Source organism: Ptychodera flava, chromosome 20 (genome assembly GCF_041260155.1).
Source record: "Ptychodera flava strain L36383 chromosome 20, AS_Pfla_20210202, whole genome shotgun sequence".
Classification (NCBI taxonomy): Eukaryota; Metazoa; Hemichordata; class Enteropneusta; family Ptychoderidae; genus Ptychodera; species Ptychodera flava.
Window position 1 is genome coordinate 22,058,235 of NC_091947.1, and position 27,801 is coordinate 22,086,035.

General features: G+C 37.2%; 1 long non-coding RNA gene across 6 annotated transcripts; it reads left to right on the forward strand.

Annotated features, from left to right (window-relative positions):
* The first annotated feature begins 290 nt into the window (after nucleotides 1–290).
* LOC139120315 (uncharacterized) lies at nucleotides 291–26,637 on the forward strand. 6 transcript variants are annotated; one of them, XR_011549076.1, is made up of 6 exons: nucleotides 4,937–5,088; nucleotides 5,907–6,006; nucleotides 15,778–15,894; nucleotides 16,896–17,135; nucleotides 20,000–20,144; nucleotides 20,717–26,637. It is a non-coding gene; the product is annotated as an uncharacterized lncRNA (long non-coding RNA). The 6 variants fall into 6 exon arrangements; XR_011549073.1 differs by lacking the exons at nucleotides 4,937–5,088; nucleotides 5,907–6,006 and adding an exon at nucleotides 291–4,789; XR_011549075.1 differs by lacking the exons at nucleotides 4,937–5,088; nucleotides 5,907–6,006 and adding an exon at nucleotides 4,824–4,926.
* The last annotated feature ends 1,164 nt before the right edge of the window (nucleotides 26,638–27,801 follow it).

The window sequence follows — 27,801 nt, forward strand, 5'->3', positions numbered from 1 at the left end:
TATCCAACTAACGCACAATGTGTATCTGTTTTGATTGTGATGTACGTCCACTGTTCGTTTGAATCTGGAATGCTATTTGTTCAAACTCTTTTTTTTTCTGTTGCTTGAGTATGAGACGTTTCAAGTGGTGATGCATTAGGTCAGAGTATAAAAGAGTTAATTTGGGCCCGGTGCATTAGCCGCCCCGGCATCGGCAGTCGGTGCATCGCCAGCGCCAGGGCCCGAAACGACTGTCACCGCGTCAAAAAGCCCGACACGTCGAGCATTTTTCCACCAACTTCATCCTTCGGGATGTTACTAAGACATCATACGTGCAATCAGAGGGCAATTTTTATCACAGAAATGGAGAAAGCTACCAGACAATTAAACCATGCAAATTGCTACTGACGGACTGTTTAAAGTCATCTCCAGCTTGTGATTATACAGGTTCTATCACAAAGTGTGGTATTAAAAACTGCAAAACCTGTAGTATGCTCATCACTACAGAACAGTTCAGTAGTAGTTTGACAGGTAAGACCTATTCTACCAAATGTCTGGAACCTCTGAATTGCACAACAAAAAACGTAATCTATGGAATTGAGTGTTCATTGTGCGGGCTCATTTATGTTGGTGAAACAGGAAACAGCTTACGATCTAGAATGAACGGACATCGCAGTGGAGTGAATCGATCTTTGGATGTGCAACTTTATAAGCATTTTAACCAGGACGATCACTCCACTTTGTCTATGCGTGTCCGTATTCTTGAAAAAATATACCATCCAACCAACAGCCCCACACTTAGTTCACCATTCCGTAGACAGAGAGAATACCACTGGATTAGACAGTTAGGTACCGCAATGCCTTATGGTTGTAATGACAACATCAAAGATATAGGCAATCTCTCAAGTCCTGGTTGTTCAGAAGTGAATGTGATGGGCCTATTTGAGTCTTCTGTCCGTAGAAGACGTAGTCATGGACATAGGCATTACCATCGGCCTAAATTGGATACATCAGCTACATCCAATTGCCATGACAAATTTCATGAACTGCTTCTTTTATTGCAGAAGCCTTTAGGTCTCCATCACATTCGTACTTCATTATTTGCTCTTTCCATCAAGGACTTGAGAAGGTTGCATGTCTATGCATTGGGATTGTCTTTGACAGATCCGAACAAACAACCGTACAGACTGGTTATATTATTGCTGACATTGCACTATACAGACTGTACAAGCCTGTTCGTGCTGAACCTATGACTGATGATCATCGTCATTTCATACATCTTCCATTTACCAACAAAGGAATTGATGCCATTAATATCAGCAATATACTACACAACAAAAAGGTTACATCAACTATACCTGTATACTTTAAGAACCAGTCTGTACCTATTCTGTCATATCAATACACCAGACAATCTCAATAAAATATTCAATTACAATAAGGCATTGCGGCACTTAAAAATTGATGAATTCCTTCAAACACCAGCATCCTGTGACTGCTCTACATCTCCCTTCAAATATACTCCAGTTGGCCATGTCATCACTGGTGATCTGAACTTGGTTGAACATCACCACCTTCGTAAGATATTATCTTGTGGACCCAAGTTCAGAGAACCTCGCAGGATCAACTGGAACCATAATTTTAAGATCATTATGGACTCAGTTGAAGATTATGCCAGGAAATGGGCTAAAAGGGAGGATGTAGAGTTGGACACACTGTCAGAATGGGTCAAATCTGTGAGGAAAATAGTGCGTGGCCGTATTGGTCGACTAAGATCACATGTTTGCAGAAGACCCTATTCTGTATTTAAAGATCCTGATGCTGTTAAGTGTTTGAATGATATCCATGACAAATATGTTGTCGTCCCTGCTGATAAAGCTGCCAATAACATTGTATTTGTCTGTAAGAAGTATTATTTTGAATGTCTTATAGACGAACTTGGTGTAACTAAGACCTCAACCAACTCCACTTACAGACAATCAATGTTCAACAAATCTGAAATTTTGGCAAACCATAAGTCATTCATGGATAATTTTAATATTACAACAAAGGATGACCATAATAAGTTGCCTAGCTTATACTGGATACCAAAGCTCCACAAAACACCTTACAAAGCTAGGTTTATCGCAGGATCTTCAAAATGTTCAACAACAGAGTTATCGAAGATACTGACTTCTGTTCTTTGTACTGTTAAACGGGGACTTCAATCATACTGTGATGTTGTCTTTTCTCGGAGTGGTATAAATCAAATGTGGATATTAAAAAATTCGAAGGAACTCTTGGAAAATTTGAAATCAAGATCTGTTTCAAAAATAACATCTATTAAAACTTTCGATTTTTCCACATTGTATACCACAATGCCACATGATAAATTGAAAGAACGCTTGAAAAACATCATCAACCAAGCATTTTTCTACAAAAACGGTTCACGCCGTTACAAATATGTGGTATTAGGGTATAATTCTACATATTTTGTTAAAAATACAACTAATGCTAAAGTGTTTTATACCGAGAAAGACATTATCAGTATGCTTGATTTCCTCATTGACAACATATTTGTTGAATTTGGAGGACACATTTTCCAACAGTGTATAGGAATTCCCATGGGCACTAACTGTGCTCCCTTACTTGCCGACTTATTTCTGTTCTCATACGAGGCAGAATTTATCCAGAACCTTATCAAGCAGAAAAAGGTCTCTGTAGCTCGTACTTTCAACCTAACATTTAGATACATAGACGATGTTATTTCATTGAATAACTCTGAATTCAGTAAATATCTCGCTATGATTTATCCTCCAGAATTGGAGATTAAAGAACTACAGAAACGGCCTCTTCTGCTTCATATCTGGACATTTTACTTGAATTTGACTCCAATGGTCACCTTTCTACAAGGCTATATGACAAGAGAGATGATTTCAACTTTAGTATAATTAATTTTCCACACCTCATCAGTAATATTCCACTCTCACCTGCTTATGGGGTATACATTTCCAGCTTATACGATATGCAAGAGCATGCAGTTCATATGGTGATTTTGTAGAGAGACATGGCCATCTCTCTTTCAAACTGTTAAATCAAGGTTACACCAGAGCAAGACTTGTCTCTACATTCAAACGCTTTTTTGGCAGGTATCGCAAGCTGGTAGATAAATACAATATCTCTCTTCGACAAATGATCACTGATGGCATCGGTGACATTGGGCCTTAGTTAGTGACCACTACCTATCTGACTTACAGATTGATATATGGCGGGTGCCACATGTGGGGCAGGATGCGCTTACTATTTTCGAAACACCTGACATCACTTCTTGGTCTTTTGGCCAGAGGTCCATATATCTTTCTTTCATGAATTTGACTTTGTTTGTACCGTCTATTTACTGTCTGTTCTGTGCTGTTTTGTGTCTATGTTTACAACTATTGTCTTACAAATTTTGACCTAGTGTTATTGGATTATGGATTGGTATGATTGTGATTATTTTTCCATTACCAAAGTTTAAAACTAGTGCATTCATAATTCGGTCAGTTTGCTTTGTCATTTATTGGCGAACAAGTCAACTAGTTCAATGCAAAGGTGACGATGCGATGCTATACTTCAACTTAACGGGATTGGGAACGGCTTACACTCGGGCCCGCGGACACCAGTTGTATAGGTACGTTTGACGTTGACCTACATGATCCGCAGGAATTACTGCTGAAATCACTATGCATTCAAAACGTAAAAACAAAGACTCTGCCGCCAGCACGTCTGATTCTCTGGATTTACTTACTGGTTTACTAGACTTGGTTCAAGTGTGTGATTTGTGAACGTGTGAGTCGGGTGAACGCTTGGAATGCGATAATTTGTGTTTTGTTTGTATGTGAAACGTGTGAGTAGGATTATGTGAACGCGTTGAGTGGGGTGAACACTATTAGGCGAGCGGCAAATCCACAAAAAGGGCCTTACTTTAGAAGTTTAATGTACCCACCTTACATACGGCCACATCATACGTCATTTTAAAGCTTATTATCTCTACTTTAAGGAAATTGACGATGTGGAGCTGCCAAGTAGGGCCATAACCTCCTAATTTGCATAATTAACAAGGGTACCCAATTTGCATAAATGTGATATAATATTTGACACTTATTGATAACTTCTCTAACGATACGTTTAAACTATCGAGTGATATATCAAATGAAAGGCCTTGCCATGTAGAATACAAAAAACATTATATCAAAGGAAACTTTCACAAACAGAGTCAGAATACAAGGGAAAAGGAGAAAAACTTGAGGTTTTTCTGAAAGGTCAAATATGGGTCATCTTATGTGATGTCATAAATGAAGACCCTTTAAGTACACAATTATGGTTCAAAAGAAACCACCTAGGGAGGTCTAATAGGCATCTAGTGCAAGAAGCGATATACAAAGTTGTATGCAAATGAGAACAAGTGTAGGGAAGTGTAGCGAAGCTAAATTAACACTACAATTGAAAGCTTAATGTGTTAGAAGTGTTGGTTTATATTGTATAAAGCATTCTGTAAAATGTGAACATTCAGTTTCGTTGACGTATTGTCGAAATAAAGCTGAGAATGGCGTACTTGATTGCTTGTCATGGAAGGATATACATGTGTAAAGCGGACCTATGTTTCGCTGACCGTACACGGTCGGCGCGGTGACCGGTACTGTGGATGCAGAATGAAACCCTTGGCCTCGGCGAAAGTTAACTCAACGCGACGCCGTATAGGCTACATCGTACTCAAGCCAAGTCTCACCGTTGTAGGGTAACAGCTCTGATGATAAATTATTTGCTCGAGTTGTTAAGTCCATCCTCCCACGTAAGTACTTCTGTACTGCCAATTAAAATATGTTAGTAGCTGTGCGTGCGTGCCACGAGTCGACTGTGTGTTCAACACACCACCGTCCCTCGTGGGTGGAGGGACGGTGAACACACTTACAGCCCTGCCACGCAGAGGTACGCTCGATCATATTATACTCGAATTGACTGAATTTGATATATTCATTGCACTGATTTCGGTGTATAGTCGATCATATGTGGTGTGACAGTTGTGTCAACATATGGTCATACGCTAGAACCGCCGAGGATCGAAAGAGTGAACGTTGCACGAAACCGCAGGTTATTCACGGCATGGGTATATTACTATTATTAGCTGTGCGTGGCAGGACTGTGTTTTACCGGGGTTATACGGCCTCCCGCCGTATAACGCCGGTAAAACATTGCCCTGCTGCCACGCAGAGCTGGGGTTTTTACCCCTTTCGTCAGCTGAGGTAACCTGATGGATGATTCACTGTATAAGTATCGCCATGCGTACAGGTCTCAGGCGTGGCGGAGGCCGTAACGCAGGGAATACAGACCTGTACGCAGGGCTACGTAGTGTACTTGCTTAGTCACACACGTTCTTTTTTCGTGTTCGTGTCTTAGATTTTTTTCATATGTGGAACACGTACACGCGCATACGTACGGGAGCTGAATTGCATTACATACGCTGGCGATTCAGTGTACTGTACAGAGATGTTTGATTACGATATGGCATCAGCGGCCAGGAGGTATCATACGGATAGAGGTCACACTGTGAGATCATGGAGGTAGAAGGAGAGATTACCTCCATGGTGAGATCAAGCTTGTTCTCACGGGATCGGAAGCAGCTGTGCCGAGCCCGTATGCTTTATGTTCGGACAGTGCATGCACTGACGAAATTTTTGTCAAGTAAAATGGTTTACATGCTGTACAGTATCATGGATCGTAAGCATGAGTGTGTGTTCACAGTTTCCTTACCTACACTCATGGAGCTAGGAACAAATACCATTTCTAGCTCCATGCTAAACTGGTGTATAAAAACTCCGGTGTGTGCATAGTTAATATTTAACTTTGCAAATTATTGCATATTTAACTTTCATGGAGTCACAGATTTGATAATCATTTTCATTCTGAAGGTCTGAAAGTCCGCTCTACAATTATTGTTTACATGTAGCGTTCAGGGAAATCAATCGAACGGGACCTTGTAAACTTCCGGTTCAGGGGAAAGGCTGGCAGGTAAATGAACAGAGGCCACATATAATCCATGTAGTGCATTTGGTGAAATTCCAAAATTTAATTTCTTGTACATAAATGCCCTTATCACAGATATTTTAACAATATTAATTAATGATTAATGTCAGGGTTTTCAGAAGAAATTTGCCCAGGCGGAGAAATGTAAATTATAGGTGGAGATGAAGCCGAGGTTGGGGTGGGGACGTCGTGTCGCGGCGGCGGCAGCATAACATTGGCAAGGTATTTTGAACAGCAATTTATCCAGTTTTGTTGAATGTCAGTGTAAAAAAGTCTGTATTTTAAAAACAAAAACTGTTTGTGGTTTTTTGTGTTAAGTAGAAACAATGTACCATCTTACTCATGTCATTTGTTTTGTTTGTCCTTTCTTCACTGTGTCACTGTCTGATGACATTTTCCATGAGAACACAAACAGTTACAGAGATGGTCAGTGACCTAAGTTATCATCCTATGTGTTGATATTACAGTGTACTAGAATCAACAGGGAAGCAACAGTAACTTTTGTTATATTCAATAAAGAGTACTACAACTACTGGCAGATATTCCATGAATTTGGCGAAAAACTTTTTTGTGATTAATGCCAAACTGAATGTAGTATCGAATTTACATTTCAATTAAAAGAATATGTTGTTCATGTTAAAACATGTCACACTAAAATTATACAGGAGTCATTAGAAAATCCCAGGTAAGTAGTTCCTTTTCTCTTTCAGTTTAAAGGGACAAAGTCAGTTTTGACTTTTTTTGATATCAAGAATACAGGGAATACTTGCATAATAATTACACTCAGTATGCACAATGATGTCAATTCAGAAACTCAAAGTGATGAAAAGTGTGAGATACAACCCCTTTATTTACCAATTCAATGAAACAAAAAAGTTAGCTGCTCTAGCAGTAAAACAACTTGACGTACAGCCTCAGGATTGGCATTGGAGTTTGTTTTTTATTTTTCACCTGCAGTTCACAAAAGGCCTCTAAAAAGTTTGTGAATACACATTTCAGTTAGATGCAACAAAATGACAATAGAAAAGTGTTTGCAGTATCAGTAACAACTATAATGGGCTTCCTACCTCTATGACTGACCTTTTAAGTGCAGTACACTGAAACTTGTGAAAGAAAAATATTCTCTTTTTTCCATAAGCATATGCTGTGTCAAAGAAAATACACAAGTCCTGAAAAAAATATTGTGTTGCTTCCTTTTCCCCCAGCAGTCACGCACTAGTACATGTATCAATAGCAAAAAAGAAAAACATTGCATCGCCACCAAAACAAATGAGGGGAAGTCTCCAGCTGGCTGTGATGTATCTAATCATGGAGGTAGTCTCTACTACCTCCATGATCTAATGAACTACGTGAATAATATTTACATAAATTATAAATTTGCCTACCGTCTGCAAATGCTACAAAATTGGATATTTTTTACCGAGAAAATTAACAGAGTTCACGCGGGGCAAAACACGTTATTTATTACTAGATTCAAAACTTAGTCGATAAAATTGAGACACTTTTTCCAGCATTGAAAGGTTTCATGATCGGGCCATTTACCTACAAATGTACATGAAAGCATGGATCGCGTGCTAAATTTAGAGAAGGCGGCAGATACGGTAGAGCGTGCCCATTCCACTTTCCTTTGAGTTGAAATCACAAGAAATATACGTGAAAAGCCAGCCCTGAGACGTACAATATTTCTCAAAATTTTGTACACCGCCAAATTACCGTTTTCGGGGGTAAAATATCGAATTGCAACCACAACCGCGAGTTCATAACTGACCACTCTCAGGATTTTAGCATTTTAACGTAGATGGTTGATCACGTAATTCTACTTTCTAGAACAGTGCTATAAACAAATCCCTTGCTCTGGCGTCATAGTCGCGTACGCGTACTTAGCGCACGTAATACAACATGTTGGCGATGCATGACTTTGATTTCGCTCTCTGAAGAACACCTCACCAAAATACTAAAGAAATTATATTGATACATTCATCGGACGGCTGCACTCGGCTCATTACATTTACCACATCAAAACGTGATCGCTGACAGCTACACGCTTTATGGCCGGTCGCTATTGTTTTGACTCGTAGCAGAATATTAATGAGGTCAGGGAAATATACCCAATGATATTGCCGCTTACAGAGGACAGGCGTACTTTCACCCAATGATATAAGATATTAGAACAGTACACTGACCTAGTCTGACCTCGCATAAAAAGACCTTGTATGTATACATAGCCAAAGTTGTACACTATGCGTACGGAGCCTGGCCTACTATACGTGTGCACGTTCGTCCGTTTTTGGCTCGTTTGTCGCGCCAAGCCCAAACGTCGTGTACTTTTGTCACTCAGTCGATGGTCATAATTTGTGAAGTATTAACCAAAGTTTGTGCCATTTTATAATATTTTCCCCCAAATTACAGCCGGCGAAAGTGCTGTCACAGACGTACAATTTCGCCGGCTGCCGGCTTCTAATGAAAACACTGAATGTAATTACTAGGGATTTAACAACTGTAATGTAGACACCCTCCCTTGTAAAAGAAATATAAGTCATATTAAAGAGAGGTTTTTCAGAAGCATAATACTTTTTACCCCATAGAAATTGGTTGGATTTTGACGATTTTACGCCATTTTGAACATTTTAAGAGATACCTTATTTATTAGCCACATATGCAGGTGTGTTATATGTCTTACTATTGGCAATATGATGGCACCGCCCACCATACCTGTATGATTACATATAGGATATCATTATAAGGACTATCTCCTATATTTGTGAGCCGATAACTATAAAAATTGGCAGACATGTATAATTCAATGAGCTCTTTCACTTTTTCACAATCATGTGTTTCTATGTCAACCGGTTACCATGGCAACATTTGAAATCTACCAAAAAATGCAACATTTTGAGTGTTTTTTGTCAAAATAAAGTAAGTCAAGGTATACTGATTCTGTAAGACTGACAACCACCTATACCTCAATAATTGAATTGATCATTGGAGTTAAATGTATGTAAATTTGTTTATAATGGCATATTTCCATGGCAACCATTTACAATAGAAAAATAAACAAAGTGAAATTTTACTTTTTCATGGATGTTTTCATTAAGTTTCCCCTTCCCGTTGAATCTTTGATGAATGTCATACCACATACATCATTGATTTATAGCATGCAATTGTGTTTCCATGGTAACCAGTGAAACGTTATTGTTGTTGTTTACCTTTCAAAAAAAATAAATTAAAGACATTAACATATTTTCCCAATGTTTTCATTTCAGCTTTTTTTTATATTTGAATTTAGATTTTTTTTATCTTTTTCTTAATTTCATTTTTTTTTTACATTTTATTTATTTATTTCCATCACCCAACAGGATGAGGTACCAACCACACAGGGCACAACATCATGGATTTAATCTCTGACATATACCATTATGAATCAATCGCATATTATTAAATCTCCCTTTTTTAAGTCTGTCAATAAATTAAATTCCCATGTTTCGTCTGGGTCTAGGTCATATTGAACCTCATATTTTATTTTCAGGGGATCATCAAATAGCTTAGTTATCTTTAAAACTTCTCCATCAAACCACTCTGATGTTGAGTCATCGCCGGATTTACAGTTGTGTTTTATTTTTAGGTTTACTAATTTTTCTGGGTTTTTTTCATAGAATTTCAATTTAGTCTTTTCCTTTGAAACCACTCTTTTCTGTCTTGCTTCCAACAGTCTTGTTCTCAGTTTCACCTTTTCTATTTCCATGGCAGCTTTTCTCTCTTCTGTTGGTTTACATGATGGTATATCCTCATTTTCATTAGTATTAGAAGTAGGATTTAATGATATTATTTCTTTTAGGTTATTGACAAGTTTTTCTGTGGGTAATTTTTTTGACAGATGGCTTTGATAAAATAATTCTTTAGGCCCCTTTGATTGTAATACATGCCTGTGGAAATTCAGTTGAACAGTGACTACTTCTTTTCTTTTACTCTCTTCCAACTTCTCAACTTCTTTGTCAACTTCAGCTGCTGTGGTCCATACTCTGCCAACCAACCTTGCAAGGTCATTTGCAATACTTACTTTTTTTGACTGTTTCTTCATTTCTGTATTTTCCTTTTTCTCTTGTTTTTTCAGTGTGGCTTCCATTTTCATCTTTTTTATTTCTTCTTGCCTTTCTCTGAACTTTTGAATTAGCTTTGGAGCTGTGCCTCTCGCTTCTTTCATTAATTTCTCCTTTTCTTCAGTATTCTTTGATTTCATCCACTCTACAGTTTTGTTATTCATCCACATCGTAAGGGTTTCATAGGTCAGTGTGGTGGCTGCTGGTTTTGAGTGGACAAGCATGTCAAGGACAGCAAAGTCCCTTTCTGATACTGTGTTGGTTGTTGGGACACTCTGTGTTTGTTCAATCAGCTGCTGGTTCGGCTGATAATATTTGCCTCCAGGAAGCTGGTCCTCTGCTTGTCTTTCCAGAATCAGCAAGAGACTGAGCGCCATCATTTCCAGAGCTTCCTGGGTAAGGGCATCACTGTCATGATCCCCACTGTCTTCAAACAATGCCACATACAAATCATCTTTGTGAACAAGCTCTTCATGTTCAGCAAACAACCCCTCCCCCTCCAACATAGAACTGGCATCCTTGGAACATCTGTCAAGTCCTAGTTTCAGCTGCAGGAGCTGGTTGTTGACATCAAGGACACTGTTTGCCTTCTCCAGAATTCTCCACAGGGGACCAGTGATGAGTTTGTCAATGATGCCAAGTGCTCTAACTCCTGCCAGATAGACTTGCTGTGACAGATCTTCTTGCACAGCAAGGAGCAGCTGGTTTGGATTTGGCCATTTACTTAAAAAATCACCCAGATGTCTCCTATGATAGTACAATGCTGCACTATCATAGTATAATATATTAAACCTGTTACCCCTGTAACTTACTAATCGTAGTTTATCCCCCAAACCACTTAAATACGATTGAAAATGAGAGGCAACCCCAGCCTCTTCACTTCCATGGGGGTGAACAGCTTTTACAGCAGTGCGGACTAACCTGGCCGCTCCAGACTCACCAGTTTGCAAGGCATGAGTTTTTACACTCTGTTCACCAATTGCCACCTTCTCAAAAGCTTTCAGTGTTTTATCACATTCAGTGGCAAAATTTACCAACAGATGCATTTTGCAGAAAAAATTGCCCATGGATGTTATGCTCACCTTGCTTGTGTCTGACAGCTCATCCCAATTGTCAATGACTTTTGGCAAACACTCAAGACGAAGGAGCTCCAGTTGTCTGTTGAAACAGGGATTGACAGCACCCTGATCCGACATAGTATTTTTAATACTTGCTGTCAACTGAGCAATCATGGTGTCTTTGTCTTGGCTATTTGGCCCACTGACAGTGCTGGCAAGGTCTTCAACTGTTTCCGTGTATGCCTTCATGACATCAGCAGTTGTACTGCCTGGCATCTCTGCAACACTCAGTGTTAGAGTTTTCCCGGAAATAGTTGAAACCTGGAAACTTTGATAGTGCCTGTGATATTTTGAAGTGCCGTCACCATGAAGACAGTTGCCTTGAACATTACGGGGGTCTATGCCCTCTAACATGACCTGTGCTGCTTGCTTATGTGCAAGAAATCCAGCTTCCACCAGGATACGGGATTTGAGGGCATTACTGGGCAATCTCCCAACATTTTTACCTGCTATGTTTTTTAGGACAGTTCTAATGACCTCGTTCATTTTGTTCATACTAACATTAAGAGCTAAAAGCTCCATTACAGTTTCCCTTATTTCATCAGTATACTTACCATCCTGAAAAGTATTTATTTCATCATCCTCTAACAATGCCACAAGTTTTTCAAGATCATTATTTTCTCTTTGTAATGTTTTGATTTTGCTTTCTAATTCTTGTATTTCATTATCACAAGTTTGATCTCTTGACAATTTCTGCTCTCTGGCCTTTGACACTTTACTTTTCAGGTAGTAGATACTTTTCAGTAGTTTTCGTCTCTCTTCTTTCATTTCACCATTTTGTACCTGCATCTCCTCAAGTCTATTTCCCATGTCATTCAGTTCATATGATTGCTGCTCCAAGGTTCTCTCCATCTTACTTTGTTCTTGCTCACTCTGACGGATCATTTCATCTTGAACTTTAATTTTTTCCCTTTGTTTATTTATCATTTCATCTCTTCTTTTTAGTCTTTTGTTGACGTTTCTTATTTTGTAATGACCACATTTTGCTTTTGCTTGGGAGAGTTCTTCCGATAGTCTATCTAGAGTTTTACTTTTCTGATCAAAATTTTGTTGAAGACTTTCCAGCTCTGTCACCAGAACCTCTTTATCTTCTACACTTTCTCCAGCCATATCCTCAAGTTTCCTAACTGATTCCTGCATCTCATTTATACATGTAAAGTATCTATTTTCTGCTCTGTCGAGTTCACTTAGTAATTTTTCATTTATTTCATTTACATCATCAATCGTTCTCTTTAAATACCTGTTTGTGTGTCTTTCTTCATGGAGTTTTTCTATTAGACATCTTTTTCGTGGTGAAGCCTTTTCACAAGATCTATCTTTATTTGTTGTAAAGACTGGTACTTTAAACACCTCTGACAAGTAACTCTCTTTCTTTTTCTTATCACCTTTTCTATTTAATTGTGCAACTCTTTTGTGTACATTTGTTACTTTATTATACACAGACTCGGGCTTGGAGTCACACCCTTTAAAGCACGGAAATTGCAAACACTTTTCGTATACATTTTTTACAGTCACCATTGACTGCTCATGCAATTCCTGATACAAGATTAATATGTCATTATTTGTAATTTCACTGGCCATTGTGGTGTTTGTATGAATGTATGTATGTGTGTATTTAACTTTTTAAATCTAATCAAATATTTCAATAAACTATCACTCTTTAATCTAATTAAGTGTAATTTTTGTAATAATTGTCTATTTCAAACTTTTAATGCTATTTAAGGTTACTCAATAACTATTTGAAATTCAATCTTATTACCTATCAATTTCTTATACTAACAGTACACTAGTAAGTTGTATCAACTATTTTAAATTCAATCTTGTCACCAATAAATTTCTTATTACTAAAACTTTACTAAGTTGTATCAACTATTTTAAATTCAAACTTATCACCAATAAATTTCTTATTACTAACACCCTTGTAAGTTGTATCAACTATTTTAAATTCAAACTTATCACCAAAAATTTCTTATTAATAACACCCTTGTAAGTTGTATCAACTATTTTAAATTCAATCTTGTCACCAATAAATTTCTTATTACTAACACCCTTGTAAGTTGTATCAACTATTTTAAATTTAATCTTATCACCAATAAATTTCTTATTACTAACACCCTTGTAAGTTGTATCAACTATTTTAAATTCAATCTTGTCACCAATAAATTTCTTATTACTAACACCCTTGTAAGTTGTATCAACTATTTTAAATTCAATCTTATCACCAATAAATTTCTTATTACTAACAATCTAAGTTGTATCAACTATTTAAATATCTCATCAACTAGAAAACTGATGTCCAGATCAACTGACACTATTCAATAACAATTATTTGTTATATAACTTGTGATGTCAACTATAGTATAATAAGGAAGAGAGTGTGTTGAATTTTAAAATTTTCGAGTGATTAATTTTTTTTCAGCACTGGTTGAAGAGAATAAAGACGTTTTATAAGAACTTTTTTTGTGTCAGTTGAGTTGAAATAAAGTTTGGTTTGAAATAAAAAAATATATATTTATATATGTGTGTACCAAAAATCTGATAATCAAAGGTAAGTATATATTGGTCAGTGTTTATAGATTTTTAACTATGAAGAGTTCATTGAATTATACCCCAAATTTTGCTAAGAAATTCCTCAAATACTCAACACATTCCATTGGCTGTTGTAAATTTTTAATGCAGAAATGCCTTAAAGTGTACTATTTCAATTTAAAACATTTATTCTGTCGAAAATAAATAGTCCGATCATAAAAATGACATTCAAAAATCAACTTTACAAGCAGAACAGTTGTGCGGTTGCACGGGTTCGCGGGGATTTCAATAGAAACGCGTACAATAGATTCTACAAGTACCCGGATGTGCAGGAAATACCAAGCTGCAGTCAATTCAAACTCGTATATGGGCTCGGCGATCTAATAAATCACTGATGTTTTGACAGGAAAAATTGAAGAAAAAGTGCAGTTATCAGAATAAAAGCAAAATAAATTCATTCAGTCGCAAAATTGCCTGTACTGCTGCTCGGAAGTCGACTCACCCCTCGGAAAATGTCAAAAATTTGCCGATCGGCATGTTTCGCCCACGCATACGATCGCACACATCTAAGGAAGCAAAAGCGATGACGTAGAACCCTCACATATACGTAGATTTTTGCATATTTACGCATGTTTGAACACGTCACATCAACAACTCCAAAGGTCAATGCGTGTTTACATGTTACAACAGTGCCGAGTGAACCGGAGGTCACCAGGTCTCATTAAAAAGCGGGCGTAAGTCGATCAAATATCAAAATCCAGGCAAGAAACTTACGAATCGTGTAAACAGCATGGTTTCCTCAAACTTACGAGCAATTTTAGGGGCTATAGTGCAAAAACTTAGCTGAAATCAGACAAAAATTTAAGTTGTACGAGCGAACACGGCAGCGTCTACGCTCACGGGTCACGTGACTGAATTAATGTTATAGAAATAATGGGTGATGCTCTGACCATTATTATTCATTTATGGCCAAGGGCGAAAGGAAAGTCAAGAATTTACAAGGCTTAGCGAGCAAGCTTATTTTGGCTTTCAGTCTTGCCAAAGCCTATAGATAAACGTTAATGGTCGGGGCAGAGCCTGTTATTTCCATGATATTACCAACAAACCCTAGAAAATCATCAAGATTTACAAAAATTTCCCATGTGAAAGACAACGGAGCCCCAGAACTTGTGCAATATTGCCTGAATACATGGGTTTATGTGCCAGAGAACAGGTGACAATTTGCCAGACACCAGGATGGCAAATCGTTTCCTGCTGCGAGGGCACATAAACCCATGTATTCAGGCAACAATATTTTTATTACATGCCTCTGGTTATAAATGCTGTATGACATTTAGTTATATGCTGGACATTTTCAAACAGTTTTACCATTATCGACCAGCATCAAACTGATTTTAACGAAAGTCAAAATAGAAGTGTGCACATGTATATTTTACATCTATCATTCATGGTCTACTTAGATGTCGAAAACATTGTAGGGCTTCACTGGCCTTGGTAACCATGGAAACCAGTCAGTACATCGTTAACCGACCCCCTAACTCCCCGGATGTTCCTTTTCAAATCAATTCATTGATTTGCACTCACATCAAGGCATGTAATAAGCAATGCACAGTCATGGCCACCCTAAAAATTTGGCAAATCTGGAGATTTTTAAAAAAATGTATAACTTGGGCCACAAGTGCTTCATTTTGTTTTTGTGATTGATTATGATCTTTGTACAATTGACAATTTACATTTTTGATGAAAAGTCACAATGTTAGCAGCATTATTCATATTCATGGACATCAAAACAAACCATTACTGTGTATTTGTGGTCAGTCACATGGTTCTGCTCCACCAATTAAATGAGATGTCTATAGCATGGTAATACATAATGAATGAGTGTATGATTTTACTGATCTTTTGACCCATATATCTATGATTAGAAAGTTGAGTATCCATTGTACAGACGGTGAGAAATAGGACTATCTGCAAGATTCTAATTCATTGTATTCGTTGACATTTGCCTACAGCTGTTAGTATACCTCGCGTAACCTGGTCGTAAAGCCTCAGAGGTACATGTATGTGAAACTTAGAAGGAACAAGAATCAAAAGATTGATAACTGCTCTTTGACAAAATCCTTCATCAGGTAAGATTTGATTTTCAATTTCCTGCACATGTCTCGTTCGTTATCAGTTAAACTTTTCACATGCTCGGTTTTATTTGGCGGAATTGTAATACTTTCTTCAACATCAACTCCCTCAATGCTCTCTACGTAACTTTAATACATGTAAGTATTTCAGAATATGCGTCTGTAGTGTGATCTCCTTGGCAAAAAATTCAACAGGACAAAATAGAGCAAGTGCAAATGAAATTCATGAAGTTCCTCTGTTTCAAACATAGCATCCTTACAGCTGAAATAATTATGGAGAATTCTGCAAGCGTTTTAACCTTTAGCCTCTTTATCATTGGAGATTATTTATATTTTTATACAAATATGTGAATAATATGTATGATTGTCCCAATCATGTTTCATATTAATTTTGATGTTTCTCAGTAAACTACATGTACAAGAACTCGCAGTACAAAACTCGATGTTTTTAGGTACTTGGCTCTTCAAAGATGTATGGCTACTTTAAATGAATTGTGCACCAACCCTGCCATTGACAACACTTTATCTTGTCAAAGTTTCAGATGCTTGGTCAGAATGCCATGCTTAAATTTGTACATTTTTAATGGTTTCATATAGTTTGTTGTTTGTTGTTTATTGTTTATTGTACTTCATGCATTCATATTATTATGTTTATTTTTTGGAGCCTGTTAATGTGACTTGTTCCTGTTGGTCTTTCTTTGAAATAAATATATAAAGATATTGCTACTTGCTTGAATACACGTCTTGACCTACATTATGTACCTGTTTCCTTTAAAAAGGTCCACAATCACCGGTGATTACAATGGGTATAGGGCAAAGTTATACCAGTGATTAAAGGTTTAATTAAAATTACAGAAGTCATAAACAATCAAGTTGTCTTATCTTGCATATAAAAAGCCATGTTTTAGAATGAACTGATGAAAACTAATGTCAGCAATTTGCAGGAGATAATATTTACATTGCATGATTCAAGTTAATGTTTCTTTTCACCCAAACAGATTCAAGATCCCTTGCTGAGGCAGTGCATACTGGGCAATGACAACCAGGTGAAAAGCAACATAGTGACAATACCATCCTCCATTGCAAAGTATATACACAGTGTGTGGCTATGCAGAGAGCCAACACTGAACAGAGATGATGGTGTTGTCATCAATGCAGAGCAAAAACCTGTGGAATTGAGGGAATCTTTCATCAATATATTTATTTTCCTAAGACAATGGGTCCTTGCTGTGGCACAGGTTTGTACTTACACTGTTCAGTGTTTCCACTGGGTAAATTTTCCCTTAAACCAGACTGGCTAATTGAGACCAAAATTGATTAGCCAGAACTATAGCCATCAAAATTACATGTAATTGCATTTATGATTTTTATCCAACTGACAGTTGTATATATATACTCAGGTGGGTCCTATCAGTTGCTACAGTGACATTAAACTGGTCCAATAATCATTTCTATTCAAGGTAATATATTACCAGGTCCATTGGACATTTGTGATTTAAAAATTTAAGTAGGACTCATCCTGACCGTCTGATAATTAGTGGCAATGAAAATAAACAACTATTTTTTATGGAACAAACTGCTTTCTTAATAACATTCACAACAAATTTTATTTCCTGTGTGCCACACACTTATGTGACTTAATTTTGCACTTTTGTAGATGTATCAAGATGTATTACAAGTATTGCATCATTGACAGGGTAACTTCAAGATGTTTCCTTTGAAAGATCCATAGCTTCTGCCTCAATCATCAAGTGCTTTCAGTTCTCCAATCACAGAGTCTGATTATTAAACCAACTGTTCACTTAAAGAAGGTGTACTCCAAGCAGTAAATGCTTAATAGTTTCAAAATCAAACTGGGTGTATACATGTATTTTAAAATGTCCTGTCTGGCCACTTTATATGTCTTACAGAAAAAAAAAGCTGACTCTTCTCTTATTAAACACTAGTCATGGAAATTCAACAAACTATTCCTGGTACACTTTCTTTTTTGTAACTACTACTACCCTGCAACTCTGCGGACAACGTGTGCAATTATCTTTTTTGCTTAATTGTACTCGAACACGACTTAGCATGTCGCAGTGTGCTGCTTGTTGTTCAGCGTAGTAAACATTCAACAGGACAACATCCTAGGCATATCTTCATGCAAATATTATGACCAATGCCTATCCACAATACAGTGTTACTCAGTACGTGTACACATCATGGCAGGAGGTGACCCCTGCCTATATCCATAAATACATGTACACAGTTTGGAAGATAACCCGGGCCTATCCTCAATCCAAATGCATTCACATGGTATGGAAGATGGCACAGACATATATCCACAATACACATAATATATGCAATGGAGGATGGCCTAAGCCAATACACATACATGCACACAGTATGTACATGTATGATGAATCAGCTGGCCTATATAGAATACAAAATGGGAGATGACTAAGACCTATCATTAATACAAACAGTCTGTACCTGTATCGTATTCAGGATAGGCCCAGGTCATTTTCAAAAATGTGTACCTGTATTGTATTCAGGATAGGCCTGGGTCATCTTCCATAGCAGGTACCTGTATGTGTATTCTGGATAGTCCAGAGTCACCTGCGATGCTGAGTAATTGTTTTGTGGATAGGCCTGGGTCATTGTATTTGCATAGGTTATAACATTTGCATGAAGTTTGGCTCAGGACGTCATCCAATTGACAGTTTACCACACTGTGCTCATTAATAGCTGCCTCTGAGTTTGCTGCAGTAGTGTCCTACGGTGACGTTTTTGAAACACTGGTTTCATTTTATTCACCACCCTTGCTGTCATTGGCTGCTGTTGTCTACTTAGTTTTTGAAAATACACTGCAATCAGTGTTTCCTGACTCTGTTAAAGCATTGTTTACAAAGCACTTGTCATAAAATAACAAGGTCATTGCATGCAGCCATCTGAAAGCATGGCATATAACTTCATAAGTTACTGATTATAATAGTTTTCTGAGACTGCACACTAAAGCAAGGATGTTGAAAAATCTCTCTGCCTTTTAAAGGTGGAGCCTCCCTTTAAAAGGACGCAAAGCTATAGCAGCGTTCATTGTGTTAGTGGACACCAAACAGTCAACACAAGGTTACACGCTCCAGAAAATGCCACTTTTTAGTTTTCCCCGGCCACAAGAAGGCAGACAGACTGCCAAGCGGTCAGCGTGAAGTTGCTGCCGATCGGACTCTGTGGTTATATTAAAAGTCTAACGCGACTAGAAGACAATTTTTTAGGAAATTCGAGCGTTTGTTGTGACTTGGCGATTTAAACTGACCGTCAATCAAACGCTTGTATAAACTCTGTTTGCAGGATTAGCAAAAGGTGATAAAAGGTTGAGATCAGTTTGTGTAATTAATGTTATAGAAATCAAACATCGCACTGGCCAAGTGTTTGACTGGGAGGAGAACTCCACTAATGCGAGAACCTGGGATTAAAAAGTGCGGCTTTAACTGCACTCTCGATCAGCCCCCTGAAAAATAGCACAGACCAGTTTGGCGAAGGATAGTTGAAAAATATTTCCCAATCTGCAGACATTTCATTTGCCATTTCACGCTCTTGCGAATGGCAGCGGAAACACTGCTGTTGTCATACACATTTGTAGTCCTTTTTTTAAAATACCCTCTTGAGTAGATCAAATGTATTACACCTCTACCATACTATTTAATCAGTAACTTTGTTGTGATAATCATGGCTTACACATTTTTGGTAAAGTTATTTTCTCTTATTTAGCTGAATTTGCTAAAAAAATTTCTTGCCACTTGGCACTCTATGAATTGCCTAGTGAAATGCAGATGATATGATAAATGCACATGACTAGACATTCAATACATGTAGCTTCATTCGTAGGATCCATAAAACTGTTATGATGAAGTATATTCCAATGAGAGAATACATCTGGTATGCACACGTGATTTAGAATGTTTACATGTGTCTAATGCTTATCATCATTAGGGTTAAGGACATACAGAGTGTTTGCAATTCATTGTAGTACATCCCATCACCAAATGTATTTTAATCATTCGGTTATCATTGTTATTTAAAGAGTTATAAGTAATCACGAGTCTATGTGTTTACAATTCAGGATCAGCAGTGAATGCTGCGCAATATCAAGGATGAGAAATACCATTGACCTTGACAAAGAGCATTAAAGACAAAGTGGAGGGCTTTGGATTGGACTTGGATCATGACATTATTACGAAAGATGAATGGAAATGATCAAACAACAGGTAAATTTCCATTTTAGTCCTTGCACCACAGTATATATACACAAGTGGCTGTTGCAAAGATGTGCTGGAACTGGTATCTTGTAACTTGCACAAAGTGTTTTATGTTAGTTGTCTTTATAGCTATACACATGTCTAGCATGTTTACAATTACAAGAATACTATTTAGAATCACAGGTTCACAAAAATATTAGTGATACATTTCTGTATTTTAATTGACATTGCCAGCTGCAACTATGTAGGTACATCAGCTTTACACTAATTCATCCTGAATTATACACAACATGCATGTGACAGCAATCCTCATTCTTAAACTGTGCAGGACATTGGTTGTAGCCAATCTACATTGTATTACATATGACATGAGCAAGAAGGAAAAAGTATGGTTTAGATGTCTAGGTTAGAGAAACATGCATATAGCGGAGAGAAAAATAAATTTATTTGTTCTTTTTACACAAGAATTCTTGGATATGTAACACACAAATAAACTAACTTTTTGTGAAGAGAAATTATTATCTTCCATGATTTGTCCATGATTATCTTCCATGAGTTTTTTATTATTATTACTATGTTAGGGAACAGGTGTGTATATCCATGCAGAAGAGGAAGCAGGATAAATCCAAAACCGACTATAAGGCAGCATTTTACCATTCAAAGAAAGGAACCAACCACCAGCGACAGTTGTCTCAAGATGAAGACAGTGGGATTGCACCTCCATTTGGTAGAGGATTTCCTATTAGTCAGTATGGTGGAGAGACGTGCACCCTTACACTGCTCAGCACACAGATTTGTGTATGTTAGGATCAGAGGCTCCTAAACCATAGCACCTACCACAGATAAAGAGTGGGCAACTTAACAGACAAAACCCTCAATACTAAGCATCATCAGATACAGCTAGTACAGAACTGTTGAAGGTATATAATTATATACCTGGATATATAATTATATAATTATACATCCAGCTCATAGAGAGGAAAAATTCAACTTTCAGAGCACTGAGAAAAGACAATTATTATTTCATGCCTCCCCTCAGTATCATGGTGATCTCTGTAGTATATAGTAACGGACCTGTAGCTAGTTGTCACTTGTGATTATTGTTTATAAACATTCCATTATAACTTCTTTTTCTGCTCCAGAGGGTGTACATGTCAATCAGGACCCAGATTTACATATACTTGTCAATAACATTGCAATGTGCACATGTATGATACACTTTGTTTCCCAATGAGCTTCCAGAAGAAGAACAAAAAACTGGAGTTGATATCAAAAGAAATTGTGAAAAATTCATCAAAAAATTACAGCAACTGGAGCCCAAATTTCATGGGGAGCTGTCATTATTTACGGAGTACAGGTCGGAGAGGAGATGTTGGAGGAATTTCGTCGGAAACTCTAAATTTTGAGTACCCCCCAAACCATGATGAATTTGAGTAACCCCCCCTCCCTTACATGGAAATTTTGACTGACCCCCACACTCAATTTTGAAAAGTTAAATTTCAATACATGTATTTCTACAATTTACATAAATACAGCAATAGGAAAGACCATTCAAATCCTTGTGTACCCTGCTAGATAATCATTGGTTATCTCATGACGGTTGAAAAGGTGAAACAACAAATGAAATTCAAAGTCACAACAAAACATAGATGTCAAAGGTCACACTATAACCAGTATACAACCACATACAGTTTTGTTGTATGTATGGGTATCATAACAGGGTCCTCACTAGGATATCCGACAGGTAGACTTTGAAAGTACAGATTGAAGAACATGCAGGGCTGATGGGGAAAGTGTCCGCTTGGCTTGCTCCCCTCCCTTGCATGGAAAAGTTTGAGAAATTGTAGTGTGCATTGGTGCAGTTTGGTGTAATCTAAGAGGTATTTTCAATGTGTAATTTTACTGAGTAAAAATTTGTAGAAATTGATGTGTGAAGTAGGCAATCTGAGAGGTGTTTCAATACATTTGCACCAAAAATTGAGTAACCCCCCCTTCTTTCTCTCAACATTTTGAATAACCCCCCTTATAGCTTTCAATATTTTGGGTGACCCCTTCACATTCATCTGACCCCCAGGCTGTAACTAATGATGGCTCCCTAGGAGATATATCTTCAAGCTTGTGCGATATGGATTTCAGGCAATGTCAACTTGTGGACAAAAGGATACAGAGAATGTTGCAGATTATTGCAAATGGGACTAACTTATGAATACAGCACACCAAGTCACATTCCATTATCAAGAAAAAAAGCTCAAAACTACATCTGAAGTTGGCTTTGGAGATAAAACTATTGCTTGCAATCATCGACCCTCATTACTCGCAACGCGCTATGCCAGAGCAAAGTGTACATATTCAGAACATCAGTTTGATCGTTCATGAGATTCAATGTTAAGTACCAAGTATTGTTGTTGGGGACCGCTTGGCAAATAAACTTAATATATTTCAATATTACTAAGATTACACAAAGAAACCACAGCAGTTGCCTGTCCCATTTTCTCGAAGGTGTATGTTGCAATAAGTGAAAATATTTCAACAAAATTCACCTTTAGCAGTCAGACAAGCTTATGAAAAATAGAGATTTATATATGTAATCATCACTTGTTTATTAGCTCCCATAGCCATATGTATATATGGCAATGGAAGCTATTCTTATAGGCTAGGGAAATGTCTGTATGTCTGTATGTCTGTATGTCTGTATGTCTGTCCGTCAACATCAAAAACTCCAAAACCGCTGTACATTTCATCTTGATATTTGGTGTGTACATGGATGATGGGCTGTAGATGAGATTTTGTTCAAATGAAGTTGTCATTGCCAAAAATATGCAAATTAAGTGAAAAAATGTAAAAACAGTCAAAATTGAAAAAAACTCAATAACCACTGAGCAGATTACATGAAAAATTAGCATGTAAGTACTTTGGGCTGACATGAAATGATTGTGCACATCTTGGGTCAGTATCTTGGACTTGCTATTTTTCATGAATTTTTTTGTAATTTTCTCCCATTTTTGGTCAAAAAATCTCCTGCTCTGAAACCACAAGTCCGATTGATTTGAAACTTGGTATGGAAGTGCATAGGAGTGACTTTTCCCAAATTTGGGCAAATCGTGGTGAAATTTGCATATTTATTGTTTACACGTCCACAGACTCCCATGTATAAGGCAGATCTCCATAGACTCCCTTGTATAAGGCCACAAAAAATAAAAATTTAGTTTCTCATCGTATTCATATTGCAAAAAGGATGCAGTGACACAATTTTTAGTCCCCACGGATGAAGTCCAGTGAGCTTATAGATTGGGTCATGTCCGTCTGTTCGTCCATCCGTGAGTCCATCCGTTCACGCATATATCTCGGATATTTTGACAAAATGTCATGTGACCTTGATGACCTTTGATCTCAAATATACATATTTGTCCATAACTCAGTAACCACAAGTGCTACCACCCTTCATATATGGTATGATGGGACACCTTATGACGCCACATATTGTACCTCATTAATTATGCGCATATCTAATTTTGAGCGAGCCAATAGAGCTAGAGGTCTGATTTTTGGTATATAGGGATAACTTGGCAATACAATTTTTTTGACAAAATATCACGTGACCTCGGTGACCTTTGACCTCAAATATACATATTTGTCCATAACTCAGTAACCACAAGTGCTACAGCCTTCATGTATGGTATGATGGGACAGCTTATGACGCCACATATTGTACCTCATTAATTATGTGCATATCTAATTTTGAGCGAGCCAATAGAGCTAGAGAACTGATTTTTGGTATATAGGGATAACTTAGCAAAACAATTTTTTTGACAAAATGTCACGTGACCTCGGTGACCTTTGACCTCAAATATACATATTTGTCCATAACTCAGTAATCACAAGTGCTACAGCCTTCATGTATGGTATGATGGGACAGCTTATGACGCCACATATTGTACCTCATTAATTATGCGCATATCTAATTTTGAGCGAGCCAATAGAGCTAGAGGTCTGATTTTTGGTATATAGGGATAACTTGGCAATACAATTTTTTTGACAAAATGTCACGTGACATAAGTGACCTTTGACCTCAAATATACATATTTGTCCATAACTCAGTAACCACAAGTGCTACAGCCTTCATGTATGGTATGATGGGACAGCTTATGACGCCACATATTGTACCTCATTAATTATGCACATATCTTATTCTGAGCGAGCCAATAGAGCTGGATGTCTGATTTTTGGTATATAGGGATAACTATAGAAGAGAAATTTTTTGACCAAATGTCATGTGACCTCGATGACCTTTTACCTAAAATATATGTTTATGTCAATAAATAAGTAAGCACAAGTGCTATGTCCTTTGTATTTAGTAGGATGGGAGACCTTATAACAACACACGCTTTACCTCATTAATTATGTACACATCTAATTCTGGGCAAGCGAATAGAGCTAGAGATCTGATTTTTTGGCATATAGGGATTAATTAGCAATATAATTTTTTTTTCAAAATGTCATGTGACCTCGATGACCTTTGACCTTGATTATACATATATATGCATATTTCAGTAACCACAAGTCTATACCCTCCAATTTTGATAGGATATTAGACCTTAAGATGTCACATCTTGTACCTCATTTATAATGCGCATATGTATTTCTTGGCTGGCCAATACTGCTAGAGGTCTGATCTTTTTTCCCGATTTAGAACCATAACTTAGACATGCCTCATGTGTTTCAAATTGGGAACAACGACATAGACCTATATGCCCATAGATCTCAACATATACACTCCAGTGATACTTCTTAATGACCACATTTTCCTGCCCCATCAAGACTAATACTCCTATTACAAGTGGGGACTATGTCATTGTAAATGACTTGTTGAGTTAATGGTTGTATCACAGTATTCGATATATCTAATTCTGTATTTTTTCCATTTTATATTCTGAATAATTACATTAAACATATTTAACTGTCTCCAGTACATTTCATTTAAGTATTTTCACTTCATGCACTTTATCCCTTTCACACACGTTCAAATATCTGACCAGAGAACAAACACTAAATAGTCCAGGATGGGAGCTACAGTGTCATTGACGCTATTTTTTGTATTCTAATGGATATAACTTTAAAAGAACAGACAGGGAATCAAACTGTTTTCTATTTTAGCTCTGCAGTTAGTGTGAATGAGCCTATCTTGTGTACCTTGGTAGGTGTGTGTTGTTGTTGGTCATCCGTCAACTTTTAGCATTTTTGGGGGTGAATTTGCTTTTAAGCTTCACAATCAGCAAGGCAGAGCTAATCTAATGAGTGGATATGTATTGTTGTTTGTCAGCTTTTTAGCTCTGCTGTCAGCAATGCGGAGCTTATCAAATGGGCTGATTTTACGTCATTGCCCATCTCTCCCTCCGTCCATCATCTGTCCGTCCATCATCCATCACAATTGCGCTCTTCTCTGAAATCACATAAATTGTCTGGTTGCTTTGAAATTTGATACTCGTGCAGAATTTGCATATTTATATATTTTAGGTATTTTTTTGCTGTTTTTGGTCACAAAATCTATTTCTCTGAAGTTGCTTATCTGATTGCTTTGAAATATTATATGCATTTCACTTGGGGTGACCTCAGTTAGGTTAATTGTTCAAATTTTAGTGAAATATGCAAATTTGTATTTTGAGGCAATTCTTGTCATTTTTTTAGTCCCCATGGACACCGTCCGGGGGACTTATAGGTTTGGCCATGTCCGTGCATCCGTCTGTCCATGCATGCGTGTGTCCATTCACGCAGATATCTCAGAGATGCCTGGAGCGATTTCACTCACACTTGGTACAAGGATTACTTCATAAATCATACATATGCTAATTGATTTGTTTTGTGATATGATCCAATATGGCTGCCATGCGGCCATTTTGTTACGATTTTTTATGTGCAGAGCCAAAACTCAGGCACATCTCAACCGATTTTATTCAAAGTTGGTACAAGGACATTGACCTATATCATACATATGCACGTCAATTTGTTTCACGAAATGATCCAATATGCCGGCATGACAGCCATTTTGTTATAATTTTTTCATGTACGGAGCCAAAAATCGGGCACTTTCAACATCAATTTTATTCAAAGTTGGTACAAGGACATTGACCTATATCACACATATGCACATCAATTTGTATTACAATATGATCCAATATTGCCGCATGGCGACCATTTTGTTACAATTTTTTCATGTCCTTAGCCATGACTCAAACATGTATTATTTGGGGCCGTTTTTGCCATTTTTTGTGAAAAACTTTGTTTCTCAAAAACTGCTCATCTGATAGCTTTAATATTTGGCAGACATGTTCTTACGGATGATCTTATTGTGACATTGTGTATTTTTACAGCAGTCCTTAAATGAACTATCAAAGATTTCCACCCTCTTCATCATAAGTGTCAGAAATAGGTAGTCTCTACATAACACAGCTGAGCTTTATCAGCTGCCATTTCGCTTGCTTACAAATAAAAACTTTTAATGATACCAATATGTCACAAACCATTAAAAGATAGTTTCCATGTTGTTTTGAAATCAATGTATTCATGACATTGATTATCAATTGGAAAACGCCCCCTAGTACTTTTCCCTTCAGTGACTTTGCTTTGCTTCACTCACTCGGTGACCCCCTATTTTAACCATCATGGATTAGGGTGTCCCACCTTTCCAAAATTCTTGGAAAAACACTCACTGAAACCGACAAGTACATTATTCATCAACACATTTGTCTCACGCATAGTTATTCTCTGCACACCACAGCAGGACTCTGCCAGCCGCTAGGTCACTTTTTGGAGTAACTCTTCTTCCCCTAAACATTTCAACCTATACTTTGAATAGGTCAAGTGGACCCCAGTACAGTTGGTTAAAAACAACATGTTTGAGTGTTGAAAACTTTTTGAACCTGTTTTATGCAGCTATACGTATGATGCATCATTTTCCTCAGAATATTTCAGATTATGTACAATGATCAGTCTTAGGCTTTATGTGCTCATTGGTATGCCTGTAAAAATATGCAGCCAAGTATTTAAGCTGTGTATTGTGAAATTCTCTTGTTACACAGTAAAGACTTTTATCACAATACTGCATGCTGATTTACATGGGATCATAATCAGATCTCATCCCCAGTCGGTAGTATTGACATTGTATCAGCTGTACACTGATGTATACTTGAAGCTTCCTTACAGATGTAAGATGTAATTGATTCCTCCAGTAGTTCAAATGACATTGCAATTGTCACCTTTGTAATTAAGTAAAATATATGTTATTGTTTTCCAAGGCCTGCATATGTAAGAACACTTGGTTGATTGTGTATCACTCTTTTACAATGTAATACAGATATTTTAATGGTAAATAAAAGTTCCTTAACATGCTTTTATACAACATTACATGTATTTCTGTCTCTGTCATATTGTGGGATGATCTATGTGTGTCTCTTGTGTTTTGTACAATGTATTGGAATATATTCAAATAGATGTAAGCCATCGTGAATATCACATTAATACTCCGTGCCAAATGGCAAGGTCATCAACTTGAATCCCACCAATTTCAATGTGTCAGAGATATTATTCATATATTATCATAGAAAGCATTATTTTTTTCAAGAAAATTGTAAGTATACATCTATGTGTATACTTGAAGCTTCATACATAT